Genomic DNA, 14,105 nt, shown 5'->3' with positions numbered 1-14,105 from the left:
CTCTCATACAATTTATTCTACCTCGGTTCCCTGAAATTCCTTTAATTTCATTCATTAGAAGGGGATATAAAGACTTTATGCATTCAGCTTTTCTATGAAACATTCGGTATCTTAAATATTATGTATGTTTTTCTGTTTTAGTAAGCCACTTAGACTGCCGTGCTTTATTAGAGCAGCCCTAGCAAACTAATATATCCTTTCCAAAATTTAGGTTTTTTTGTTCCCCGTCTACATAATCTTTGGTCATCACTCCTCAATGGAAATGGGTAGAGGCTCTAGTACCACACTTCTCCGGCTTCTCAGAAACTGCTTTCTTACTGCTGAAGCAAGGCTTATTAAATAGGTGGGTGTCAAGGACTTCCCCAAAGTGCCTTTTATAGTTAAAACCCACAACATAGTTTCTGCTTTTTCCAACACGTGAGATTACAAAGAAAAGGTAGGTGTGTTGTTTGAACCAGAAGCCATTTCTGTATCAAAGTCATCATCTGACTGGTAAATGCACAGGGAGACTGAGTTGAAGAGGTAATTGAGGTGGTATGGTGGGCATCAGGGCCGTGAAGTTGAAACTCTTCCTGTAGTTAACCAATCTAGTTGCTTCTTTATCTTTTTCCCAGATACTTTACACTTTCTTTGGTTTTGATACAGAGTTTAGACTGGGGTCCTGCCCTTGAGCCTACAACATGATTCCAGTTGTTTTGTTTTTTTATCCTGCTGGTAGCTTTTTCTATCTTTTCATAATAGTACTCAGCTATTGCAAAAGTCTTCTGAAGTCTTGAGTAGCTGTAAACTGCAGCTCTGAAAGTCCTTTCATTATTTACTATAACTAAACCGAGAAGTGCAGAACTTAGCTCTGCAAATAGAGCAGCCCTCTATACTTCAGCACATCTTTGGTTTGTAAAACTAAACATCTTTTATTCTAGAAATAGTTTTCTAAAAGCAGACACTCTACACTTAGTAATGTTCCTGAGGTGTGGAGTATATACCAGGCCATCTTCCTTCCTATCCCACATCCAGTCCCTCACTAAACTTCCCTACCTAGAAAGATTATCTCCTACAGTTCTCCAACCAACTTTTTGGATTTGTTTTTAACAAAGAAGCATCACATGGCAAGGCTTCAAAAACCTAAGGAAAAGGTAGTATCCATGGTTGGGAATGAGGTAAATGGGCATTTCAAGGTGCTGAAGCATGCTTAACATCTAAATGCATTATATATACTTAATGGTACATACAGGATAGAGACATAAAAAGTTAAAAATACAGCTTCATCTTCCCCTTCTCAGTTCATTTATTTTTTAAAGATTTATTTATATATTCATGAGAGACACACAGAGAGAGAGGCAGAGACATAGGCAGAGGGAGAAGCAGGCTCCCCGCAGGGAGCCCAATGTGGAACTCGATCCTGGAAATCCAGTATCACGTCTTGAGCTGAAGGCAGACGCCCAACCGCTGAGCCACCCAGGCGCCCCTCAGTTCATACTTCTAAGAAATAATTTTTATCTTTTCCTGAGGACTTAGCCAGCTGATAGGAAAAATGCAGACACAGAGGGGCTACGATGCTCTTTATAGAAGAAAAAACATGAAGAGGTTATAAGACTAAATTTGGGAGAGTACGAGAGGAAGGAGGGAATGATGTAAGAAAGTGAAGGTCACTTTTTTTTAATGAGTTTTAAGGAAAAGAGGCAAACAATTACTGCATAATTTGTTGACTTAGAGGAGGACAGATGGGTAAATAAAGTTTTAGTTTGCTTAGTATAAGTGAAAGACTTTCTCTTCTGCCACTGCCTCAAGAAACTTCATAAAGAATTTCTAAGGTAGGTTTGTTTGTTTGTTTATTTATTTATTTATAAGTAGGCTTCATGCCAAAGTGGGGCTTGAACTCATGACCCTGAGATCAAGACCTGAGCTATGATCAAGAGTCGACACTTAACCACTTAACCGACTAAGCCACCCAGGCTTTTCTTCAATGCTTTTAAAAATAGAACTTATATATTTTTTAATGTGACACTGAGCTGGCTTTATTAGGATAGGAATAAGAATATCTTAGATTTGAGAATATTTGAAGTACTATCAGATGGGATTTTGGACCAATGGTGAAATATTCAACTCTATATCATTAAATCATTACCCTAAAACAAAGCCACAAGTTAACCTTTACCATAACCACTCAGGGGGTTGGGTCCCAACCTTTCACAAGTTAGGAATTACTTGAAGGCAGAAAAAAGTGAATTCTAGTTGGGAATTCGAGGCTCATGATTAGATATTTACAGACAGAAACCAGATTTAGGCAGCATTTCATGATTTCACTAAATAAAGGCATTCTTCTTTCAGTTACATGCTAAAAATTCACTCTAATCCAGCCTTCAAAGATTTCTAATTTTTAGAGATGGTGTCTTTCCTGGTCCGAAAGAAGTCTGTGGTGGAAATAGACTGGCTCAGGGTTCCTCTATCTTTTTACTGGCTATGACTAAAACCACTGGAGATTGGAAAATTATGCTATTGTCATCCAACAGACTATTGAACCACTGGTAATGGGTGTTTACTACCATAAACTGGAAACATTAAGAAGGGACACTGAATGGGAGAAAAGGCATTTTAATTATGGTTGGAATAAACCAAATGCCCTAATAGTGTTAGGCTCTAGATTAAAAACATAAGAGATTAAGTGAGGATCTACGAAGTCTTGAATCTGGAGCTGGTAGTGAACTCAAAGCCACAATTACTTTTGTGACAGTATTCAATCTCTCTCTTCCCTCCACCCACCAAAAAAGCAACTGTACACTTCAGAGTGAAGATTTGCTGGGATTCTTAGGCCGAGTTAACATCTACATATCAAAGCAAAGGGAAAAGAATCTACCCACATATTCAGACTCTGATATTATTATTATTTTTTAAGATAAGGAATGGGGGGAGAGACAGGGAGAGGGAAACGGAGAGAGAGAATCTTTTTTAAAAAGATTTATTTATTTTAAAGGAGGGGGCAGAAGCAGAGAGAAAATCTCAAGTAGACTCCCTGCTGAGCACAAAGCCCGATGCAGAGCTCCATCTTACAACCCTAAGATCATGACCTGAGCTGAAATCAAGAGTCAGGCAACTGAGCCACCCTGGGGCACCACCAGACTAAGATTCTTAAAATGGGTTCTCCAGCAAGGTGTGAAAAAGTAAAAATAAAGAATTAGAAATGATAATATCAAATTGGTTTAGGAGATACTTATATATGTAAGAATTACTAAACAGATTTACACTTTACTACTAATAAGAACACATCTTTAAAAGAAGGCAATAAGGAGTGTCAGGAAGAACTCAGGGCACAGAAATGATTCAGTCTCCTAAAATATGATCTTTTTTCAAGATTTTATTTATTTATTTGTTCATTCATTCGAGACACACACACACAGAGAAAGAGACACAGGCAGAGGGAGAAGCAGGCTCCATGCAGGGGGCCTGTTGTAGGACTCGATCCCAGGACTCCAGGATCATGTCCTGATCCAAAGGCAGACGCCCAACTGCTAAGCCACCCAGGCATCCCAAATATGATCCTTAACTAGCCAAATACCTGAGCTTGGGCCAGGTCCTCCACTCACAATCAATGGACTCTAAAAAGAAGCTCATGGCCCAAGTGATAACTTTCAGCAGAATTACCTTTCTGTCTGACAAGGCCCAGAAATGAAATTGATGTGACCACACCCAGATATTCCGTCAGCAGCTCATAAATCTCAGTGTGGGAGGGACAGATACAGTTGTAACCCCAGGACTGGTTAAGACCTTGAAGCACAGACAGGTCTTCACTTTTGCTTTGACTATGGAGAGTAAGGCATCTATTTGAAACTATCCCTAAAAGGGAAAGGGCTGGCTGAACATTCCATTTTCTTTGCTGGCAGAAAAAATGGACCTTGGTTGTGAATGTGTAGGATGGGAGCTGGAGATATAAACACCTGATAAACATGTTCAAAATTTTTCTTCTTGGCCCAAGATACATGTTTACAGCAGACTCAGGTTTAGACACAGATCTTGACTCTGAAGTTTTTTTTTTTTTATTACTAAAGCAAAACTGAACACTAAAATTAAACAAAGTACCTATAAATTACTTACTTGTATTTAGTTTGTTTATGGAATTACTCATATGATGGAAATGTAAACGTTTTGTTCTCATGTAACATCCAGTCTTTAGCTTCTGTCATCTACTTAACTCTGCTTTTCTTTTAAAAAATTAAAAAAAAATTTTTTTTTAAAGATTTATTTATTCTTGAGAGAGAGAGAGAGAGAGTTAGAGACACAGGCAGAGGGAGAAGCAGGCTCCATGCTGGGAGCCTGACGTGGGACTCGATCCCAGGTCTCCAGAATCACACCCCGGGCCAAAGGCAGGTGCCAAACCGCTGAGCCACCCAACTCTGCTTTTCCATTTCTACTCACTTCACTTTATTCTCTTCTCTAGGTACTTTCTCCCAGTAATATTTCTCCTAAAAAATATCAATTGCAAGCTTCTCTGATCCTCTTGTTCTCCCAACAAGTCCATTAAAACGAATCATTTTTTAAGTAATGTGATCATACATTATTTCAGTCCTATCTTCATTTATATCCTTCTCTAGCTTGGATTTTATGGCCCATCATTAAAATTACTCCCTTAAAAATCCTTTAGAAACCTCTTTCCTTTTGACCTTCTGTTGGTGAACTCAGTGATCTTTTTTTCCCCTCTCTTGTACTTGAGCAACTGAATGTTGTCATATTATCTTAAATGTCATATGGAATTAATTCAGTCATTATTTTCATCTAGGATTGATCATAAGTATGCATGCACACATACACACATGTGCATGCAGACACACATGAAACCGACTACTTCTTCCATAATCTAAAATCCCACTTCCGGGTATATCTCAAAAGGAAATAAAATTATCTCTAAGAAAAATCTGCACTCCCATGCTCATTGTGGCACTGTTCACATTATTCATACCCTCATACACACTGGAATATCATTTAGCCTTAAAGAAGGAAATCTTGTCATTTGTGACAACATGGATAAATCTGGATGAACTCAGAGGGCATCATGCTCAATGAAATAATACAGACACAGAAAAAAAAATACTGTATGACTGTCACTGATTTTGGAAAAAAAGTCAAAATCATAGAAGCAGAGAAAATGGTGGTTACCAGGGATGGGAGGAGGAAATGGAGATGTTTGTCAAAGGGTACAAAGTTTGTTATATAGGACAAATTAAGTTCTAGAGACCTAATCGATAGCATGTTGACTACAGTCAATAATTTGATTATTTGAAATTGTCTAAAAGAGTAAATCTTAAGTGTTCTTACCACACATGCACAAAAGTTAACTATGTGTGATGATGGATATGTTAATTAGCTTGATTGCAGTAATTATTTCACTATATAATACATCAAAATACTGCATTATACATCTTAAATGTATACAATTTTATATTAATTCAAGACCAATTAAATTATTTCAGTAGGATTTGGTTTTCCTTAGTCTCTCTACTCTGCCTCTTTCTGCATTAGGTTCGGTCTTAGATTCTACGTAAAAGATGGTGGCAGCAAATTGAAGTCCAGTATAAACGAACAAGTGTTTCTTCTCCAGGAATCTAGTAAAAGTCTTATGGCTTCACACTGGCTCTATCTTAGTATCAAGGATTATAGCTGGTGAGTACCGTAAGTTTTAGGCATAGGTCACATACCTATCTTTGAAGTATGGAGTAAAGACATCTCCAACTAAAATACATCAGTGGTGGGGGAGGGTTTCCCATTGGCAAGCTGGGTGGAAGATAAAAAAAAGTAGCTGTCTATACAGTATCTGAAAATATATAGACTAGATGCAAAAATTGATAAAGATAAAAAAATCTTATGGTGGTAAGATTATAAATTGTTTTCTGTTCTATTTTCCAAAGTTTTTATATTGGATAATTTAAAATTGTATTGTTTTATATAACTATGCATCAATCCTTATTATTTCCAATTACATATTTGCGATTTTGCCTACTCACTATAAATTGTTACCTCCAATGTCCATATTTGCTACACTTTCACAAGGCAATGCTCTGCTTTCTTGTTTCAGCTCTCATACTATAAATAGCTATTTTGTGATATATTTAGTGCCACATTTTTCAATAACTGCTTTCCCTGGTGATTTTGTTTAAAATGCCCCCGCATCTAGGGCTAGCATTCTTAAGCTCAAGAAGTCCTGAGATGTGCCTTAAGGAGAAAATCTGCTAGACAAGCTTTGTTCAGTTAAGAATTATAACATTGTAGGCCATGTGCTTAATGTTAATAAATTAACAGTATAGATGAAATAAACTGTCTTTAAACAGGAACATATATAAAAAAATAAGCTTCTGTATTAACTGATTAATGAAAATGTTGTGACCAGAGGTTTTCAGGAATCTAATTCTATATTTCTATAGCAAGAATTCAGAATGTGCTAATTCAGTATTCACAATGATGTAAGAGAACATAATGACCATGAATAGTGAGAATAGACTAAAAGTATATATGCATTTTAAATAAATATAGTAAGATTACATTTTCAATATCATGAATTTTATAAATGAATACAGAAAACAAATGGAAAAAGCTAATATAAATGTAAAAGGACAAAATTAACAATATAAAAAAGTAATTTCTCAAATGTATTTTAGCAACATAATCTATCCTTGAAATAAATATTTTTTTGTTTTGTTTTGTTTTTGAAATAAATATTCTAAAAAAACATTTGATATTGATCACCATGCATCAAAATGGTGACTAGCTGCAGAAAATTCTGAATAGATCAGATTTAATATTTTTCTATGCATATTGTTCATAATTGTACCTTATGTATCAGATCTTCAATTCAAATCAATTATTGAAAATTCTGGAGAAATATTTTAATGTGAAAACGTTTCCAAATAAACCATCAGACTACAAATTTTCAGTAAATTTCAACTTGCAGTGTCTCTGCTAATTAGCCTTAAACACTTGTATACTCAAAGTACTTGATTTAATTTATTTGGCTAAGTTATAATTTTTTGTTACAAAAATTAAATGTTAAAAATATTTTATGGACTTGCAAATTTTACAATGCAAAGGCAATATACTGATAGTGATTATTTTTAGGGTTACCTTGGAAAATGAAGATCATTAGGTGTTAAATAATCTTGCTAGAAATATAATTATAATGCACATAAGAAATATCAGGCAATGGTTCTAGTTCAAGAAAATTCCCTTCATCTACAAAAATATATAAAAATAGGAAAAAATATGTACTCATCTGTAAATATATTATTATAAGCAGTATCTCAAACTGGGTATTAAATCGTTCCCTGATTTACTTACTCATTTTTTTAAAGATTTATTTATTTATTTGAAGGAGAAAGAGAGAGTAAGAGTGTGAGTGTGGGGAGAGACAGAGGGAGAAGGAGAGAAAATCCCAAGTAGACTCTTCAATGAGCATGGAGCCCAATGTAGGGCTCAATCTCATGACCCAGAGATCATGATCTGGGTTGAAACCAAGAGTCTGATGCTCAGCTGACTGAGCAACCCAAGTGTCCTTATTCATTTTTTTCAATGGATATTTACTGCTAACCTCTCACATGCCACACAAAAGTTCCAGGTGCCAGGGAAACAGCAGTGAATAAAAACAGACATAAGCGTGAGTTAGCATTCCAGGAAGAAGGGAAGTAGACAGTATATACAAGCAAACAATGAGTAAACAAGATAAAATTTCATATGTTGATAGATGCTTAAGGGGGAAAAAATAGGATGCTATAATAGAAAGATGTGCATGTTGGGGGAGGTGAGGAGATGGTCAAGGAAGGTTTACATGAATGATGACATGAGAGCTAAAATTTGAAAACTGAAAATAGGGCCCATAAAGAGTTTAGAAAAAAAGAAAATTGGGATCTAAGTGAAGCACAAAAATAAGGCCAGTATGACAGGCAGTAACTGCAGGGAGGATTTCTGGTAGATATCTATCAATTAGAAAAAAGTCAGAGAATCGAATAGAAAAACAGCCAAAAGACTTAAACAGGCACTTCACAAAAAAGTTACTCCGAATGACCAATAAATATGAAAAGGTCCTCAAACTTAAGAGTCATAAAGGAAATACAAATTAAAAGTACAATGAGATAACACTGTAAACTTATCAGCAAAGTCAATGTTAAAAGAACTGACATGCAAAGTTAGGATACAAGGGTACAAACGAACTTGAACTCCTACATATCTGGCTGGGCTGCCAACTGGTTTGTCCACCGGCAATTTGCTCTTCACTATCTACTAAATTTGAACATATGTACTTCTTAAATTTGTTTTTTTTTAAAGATTTTATTTTATTTACCCATGAGAGATACAGAGCGAGCGAGAGAGAGAGAGAGAGAGGCAGAGACACAGGCAGAGGGAGAAGCAGGCTCTATGCAGGGAGCCCAACACGGGACTCTCCAGGATCACACCATGGGCTGCAGGCAGTGCTAAACCGCTGCGTCACCGGGGCTGCCCGAACATATGTACTTCTAGGTATATATATTTACTTGCTATATTCTATATCTACTTATCTCAACAGATATGTTCAAGTTTTATAGCCAAAATTTACAAACTCAAATATCTACAAACTGTGGAACAGAAAAGTGAAATATGGTATGCTCACGTTGTAAGATACTATACAGTAATAAAAATGAACAAGCTCATTCTACACAAACCTTGAATCTCAGAAACATACCAAAAGAAGCTTGATTTTCAAATACATATTACATGATTCCACTTAAATACAGTTTTCAAACAAGTGGAATTTGCAGTGTTAAAAGTTAAGATAGTAGTTAACCTGGATCAAAGGGATCTAGTGATTGAGAGTGGCCATGAGGTAGCTTCTCTGGAGCAGGCAATGTTCTTCAAGGGTCTTAATAACCATGACAGATAATGAGTAAGAAGAAGAGATTCATCATTTCCCTAAATATGGTAATACAAGTGCTCTTACTTTGAGATAATTTGTGAGCTGTTCATCTAAAATTTTTACACGTTTTTGTATGAATGGTACAATTCAACAACGTATATATCTTAAAAATATATTACAGTAAAAAGAATAGATTTGAGAAAAGATATGATGTTTTGGTTTTGGGTAGAAATAGGGCTCTCAGAAAATAGGACTGATTCCATATGTCTTAGAGGTAAAATAGGTAGAACTCACTGATGTATTTTGTGTAGAGAATAAGGGAAAGGTAGTGATCAAAATTGACTATTAAGTTTTCAGCTTCAGTAACTGGATCAAAGTTGACAACTCTTATGTTTCCAGAGAGACAGAACAGTTAATTGCGTTAGATATTGCTTAGGATTTGAGTAAGGAGAACAGAGAAAATGATACTGGATTTAAACATGGAAGTCATTGATGATTGATGAACATAAGGTCAGAGGTACAGATGAAATCCTCATTGGAGCATGTGGAACTGAAATTAAGATGGAAGTCGAGAAAGTAATTTTTCCAACTCTGAGTAGGTATCTGTTTTTCCCTTCTGTCAATTAGGAAGACAGAAATGCAAAGAAAACGAGCAAGCTGGAAAGTGTGATATCAGAGCAAGTTATGACATACATTATACAAATGGTTGAAGAGAAGGAACCTGGTATAAAAACATAATACTTACTTAATAGTCTTGTTAGAAGATTAGGCCTCATCTACCATGATTTTCCCTTTCCCACCACCCCAGCGACTTTTTAAGAAACCTCTTGATATTATTACTTCCACAACAAATAGTCATTTTTCTTCTATTCTTTAAGTCTATGTATAGGGGAGAAAGTTACCATTTTTCTCTTCATTTCTTTTGCTTTGACAGTTTTATTGAGATATAATTCACATACCATAAAATGTACCCATTTAATGATGGGTACAAAAATGTACCCATTAATGATGTCCAAGTGTTGTCTGGTACTAATAACATTCAGCATGAACCAAAAAATGTTTGAAAACAAAACAAAGAGATATTTTCCTTCTTGACTTTTGTGTTAGTGATCAATTTTAATGAAAAAAGTATTTATCATACAAAATAAGATTTTAGGAAAAAACAAGAAAAACCATTTCCAATTCATATGCAGAGCAGAACTCATAGTAACATTCTGAGGAGTGAAGTATTTGGTTCTTAATTTTAGGAATCTTATCATCATTCTATATATCTGTTCTTCATGATATGTGACAAAATTAACCCATACATGTTCAAACTACTATTTATCTTTCCAATTACTTGAGGCCAAGGGCATTCCTAACAAGAGAAATAGCTTGATCCCTTATTTCCTGCATCTGAGCTGTTGATTCTTAGAGGAAATTATGTAGTCATGCTTATTGGTACCACTACAAATTCAAAGACTCCAATCTCAGTGGAGCTGTTAGTACACCTTCAAGGCTATCCTTTCTATGTATTCTTTCTCTTGCATCTGTACAGTGATTACTGTAAGCCTTTATGAATAAATCCTTCCCCATTTCCTCATTCTCAAAACATAAACTTGCCTATTTTATGCGGAAATCTCCATCACTTGTCATCACAATACCTAAAATATTATCTAAGACTGCTCTCTAACTTATTTGCTAGAGTTTCAGACCCTGAGCTATTCTTTTGTTGTTGGTTCTAAACTAGTTTTTGAGGGTTTGCTATGAGCCAGGCATAATGCTCAGGCAAAGACAAAAACCCCCTCCTCAAGTAATGTTAAGTGTAGGAGACAAATACATGTGGCACACTAAGGGTTTCAGGTAAAGGGGGTTAGGCTAGGTTTAGGTGATGTCTAAACCAACCTGAAAAATGGTAAGTAGGGGTCAAAGCTCTTATGATGTGCCCTCAGGACTCTCAATTCCCTAGCATATCACTTAATACATTGTGTTATAATTTGAAGTCCTCTACAAGATAATGAAAAGCCACTTAGGGCAAGGTTCATATATATCTTGTTAACCACTGTATCCCAACATCTAAAAAAGTTCCTGTGAAAGAAAAGCACTGAATAGTTAGAGTACTATAAAATAATGGAAATAATATGAACTTCAGAATTAAGACTGGCCCAAGCAGCATTGATATTCAAACATTTAACAACCAGGATGGATGTGTGTATCAACTGAATATTTTCTATAGCTCTAGACTTAAATTCTGGCTCCATTTCCTGAGATTTTTAAATTAAGGCAAGTCAGTTAAGTCTGAGCATCATTTTACATCTGTATGTATTGATCATAATAATACTTAATTCATAGGATGGTTTTAGTGATAAAATGAAGCAACATATAAAAACGCATTTCAGTATCTGATACACGGAAGACATATAATAAATGTTTGATTTCCTTTCTACACTGCTTTTAAGCAACATCTAGTTATAGTTATATAGAAAATTAAAATATGCAGAAACCAAAGCAGAATGAATGTATTCTAATTATTTCATCTTTCCATAATGATTTTTCTCAAGTACTCAATTTAGTTTGCTTCCAAACTTTAAAGTAGATTTGTTTGTTTATTTATTTGAGAGGGAGAGAATGTGCATGAGTCCTCACACACGTAAGCAATGGTGGGGGCAGAGGGAGAATCTTAAACAGGCTTGATCCCCCAGCATAGAGCTCCAGGTGGAGCTGGATCTCAGGACCCTGAGCCAAAACCAAGAGTCAGACTGAACCACCCAGGTGTCCCACATTTATCTTTAATCTTCCCTGTGATGTAAACAATCACTGTTCATTCATTTACCTAATTAACAAATTTGTGCCTATAGTCAACCTTAGATTATACTTGATTCAACAGAAATTTAAGAGCCTGTTATCTGTTCAAAATTGTAATTTAGCTTTATTATTCATGTACTAGTTTATGCAGATATTTCTGGATAGATTCTGGCTGAATAAATGCTTCAAGATGCTTAAAAGCTATTCTTTCTTTTTTCTTTTGTTTTAATATTAAGATAACTAATGAATTTCATCCAAAATCAGAAATCAAAGTTGAATGGAAAGAAATAGCTTTTGGCATAATTAAAAACTGCTGTCTTTTACAGCAACTATACGCTTTAGCTTTAAACATTTTTAAGGGAATAGTTAACAAATAATTAGAAATCTGATAAATTGTGCTAAATGCTAACTTCAAATCTTAATAATCGATCTATATGATTTAAGTCTTTATTGGTTAAAAGTATCCTAGTTTATTCAGTATATTGAGACTTATTCGGTATATTGAAACAACAGATCCAACGATAATTACAATTAAGTTCTTCAGACAGTCTACCAAATACAATAGCAATATAAATGGATTAGAATTCTATCTGTAGGTTGAACAAAGAGAGCATTGATTTCTGGTGGGCTTGGTTATTTCTCCTTACATGTGCCCATTTTCAATGACTTTAAGCTATTTGCCATGGAAGTCATATAGTTGATTTATGTAAAGGTAAAATTTTGTTCCACTAATGTTGTGGAAGAACGATCTTTAAGTTCACCACTTCCCTTAAATCATACGACACAAGAATAGAATCTCAAGCTAGTCTAATTAGAGAATTTCAACTTGTCATTCGAAATGATTTATACATTGTCATTATGTTCCTCGTTTTAGAAATAAGTGTCATAACTTAATAAAGAGTGATGGCTTTCTTACTCTGGGTGCTAGTGAGCACATACATAATTACTGTTTCAAGAATCACTACACAAATATTGAGAAAATGAATCACTAAAGAGTTTTAAAATGAGAACGTGAAAATTGAAGTGATTTTAAACTGCGTGATGTAAAAGCATGAGAGCATGCTTCTTCAACAGATCACATCTAAATTCACAAAGTAAACATGACACGGTGAAAATAGGCATAAGTTGGAATTCTTACCCTGGAAAGAAACAAGCTAGAGGATTTTTCCAGTTTGTTCAATTTTCAATTTCTTTAGATAAGTCCTTTCTTCTTCTGGCCTCAGAGGAGACTCTCAGCTCCCTATTTTTCTGCATGATGAAATGGAAAAGACAACAAGGCACATTAGTTTCATAAAAGACTTCCAAAAATCTCATATTAACCCTCCATCTTACATTTAGGTCCTTCACAGCCTTGCCATCATCTTTCTAGGAAGATTGATTCTCATCTCCATTGTGGACTCCTCTCTAATGTATTCTGTGCTGAAGCTTCCTGGGCTCCATTTCTTTTGACTAAAGCTCATACCCATTTTTTTAGGGGTGCTGAGGGGCTGCTCCCCTTTTATTATCAATAGGAGGTTTCTCTAAAGGGAGTGTGATGCCCCTCCCCTGTGGGACCACTGTCCAACCTGTGCATCATCCCTTCAAGTACCCTCTCAGAAGAGCCCCCCGCATCACCCTGCCAATGCCTTGTCGGTCATAGAGGACGTTGAACTTGTTCACAAACTGGTTCATGGTGTTGCAGGTTTTGGTGATGGTGCCAAGGTAGGCCATGAGCCCCACGTCATCGCATTGATCATAAAAGTCTGTCTTGAACTTGTCTGTACTGAGCACAGGGAGGCAGTGACACAGAGCATAGGCCTCCCGCAGGATCTCATGGTTAAAGGGGACCTCTCCCGCTTCAGAGGCCTTGACATATTCCAAGATGAGCTTGACCCAGCTGTGCAGCATCTTAATGGCACTGTGTTGCGCTATCAGGTGTTTGGCCACTGTGGAGTTCTCGCCGCTGCCTGTGGCTGTCATTCAGGCCACGTGGTCAACGCCAATGCGTTCAGCTTCCTCTGTGGCCAGGGTGTAGGTCAGTTCCGCAAACAGCATATATATATTTTTTTTATTTTTATTTTTATTTTTATTTTTTAATTGTTTGATTAAAAATCAAAAATCATAATATATTATATATATATTTTAATATTTCATTTATTCATGAGAGACACACAGAGAGAGACAGAGACAGGCAGAGACACAGGCAGAGGGAGAAGCAGGCTTCATGCAGGGAGCCTGATGTGGGACTCAATCCCGGGTCTCTAGGATCACGTCCTGGGCCGAAGGCAGTGCTAAACCGCTGAGGCACCCGGACTGCCCTACTCCTCAATTATATATTCAGGTAGTTCTAATGAAATTCAAAGTAAAGATCACATTATTTTTCCAATATTGGAGTCATTAGCTGACTTTGTGTATTAGTGATTTAGAGACCTTCACTTACCTATTTTTCCTTTTGTTGCCTGTGCTTGTTGTC

General features: G+C 35.9%; 1 protein-coding gene and 1 pseudogene across 6 annotated transcripts in view; both read right to left on the bottom strand.

The window, feature by feature from the left end:
- The window catches only part of ZCWPW2 (zinc finger CW-type and PWWP domain containing 2), a 146,584-nt gene that overhangs the window by 125,260 nt on the left and 7,219 nt on the right, over positions 1 to 14,105 (bottom strand). For 3 of the 6 annotated variants that reach the window (XM_072793090.1, XM_072793088.1, XM_072793091.1), the window contains exons 2-3: positions 12,792 to 12,901; positions 5,688 to 5,763 (exon numbers count right to left, since the gene is read on the bottom strand). The gene's annotated coding sequence lies outside the window, so the exon portion shown is untranslated. The remainder of the gene's footprint in view (positions 1 to 5,687; positions 5,764 to 12,791; positions 12,902 to 14,105) is intronic. The other 3 variants (XM_072793092.1, XM_072793086.1, XM_072793087.1) reach the window with 1 other exon arrangement.
- Positions 247 to 13,612, bottom strand: LOC140614387 (SIN3-HDAC complex-associated factor pseudogene; annotated as a pseudogene).

The sequence above is a fragment of the Canis lupus genome, chromosome 22 (assembly GCF_048164855.1).
Source record: "Canis lupus baileyi chromosome 22, mCanLup2.hap1, whole genome shotgun sequence".
Lineage (NCBI taxonomy): Eukaryota > Metazoa > Chordata > Mammalia > Carnivora > Canidae > Canis > Canis lupus.
This window is presented reverse-complemented; position numbering and strand designations above follow the sequence as displayed.